This window comes from Penaeus monodon, chromosome 22 (genome assembly GCF_015228065.2).
Source record: "Penaeus monodon isolate SGIC_2016 chromosome 22, NSTDA_Pmon_1, whole genome shotgun sequence".
In the NCBI taxonomy this organism is placed as follows: domain Eukaryota; kingdom Metazoa; phylum Arthropoda; class Malacostraca; order Decapoda; family Penaeidae; genus Penaeus; species Penaeus monodon.
The window spans coordinates 5,384,193-5,384,614 of record NC_051407.1 but is presented as its reverse complement, the minus strand read 5'-3'; positions in this window follow the sequence as shown (position 1 = coordinate 5,384,614).

Here is a 422-nt window from a genome sequence, read left to right as displayed (position 1 = left end):
CCTTTTCTTTTTGGTATTTTTCTTTCTCCTTTTTTCTTTCTTTCTCCGCCTTTTTCTTCTTCTTTTTCTTTTTCTTTATTTTTCTTTTTCTTTCTTTTTCTTTTTCTTTATTTTTTCTTCTCTTATTGTTCTCTTATTTTCTTTGTCTTTTTCTTTTCTTTTTTTTTTTCTTTTTATGCTTCTTTTTTTCTCCTTTTCTGCTTTATCTTGCTTCGCCTTTTTCTCTTTTCTCTGCCTTTTTTCTTCTCTTTCTGTTCTTTATTTTTTTAATATATTTTTTCTTTTTTTTTTCTTTTTTTCCTATGCCTTCTCTTATTTTTCTTATTTTTCTATTTTTTATCTTTCTTTGCCCTTTTTCTTCTTTCGTTCCTTCTCCCTTTTTTATTTCATAGTTCATTTCCGGTGTGCAATCTTTTCAACAT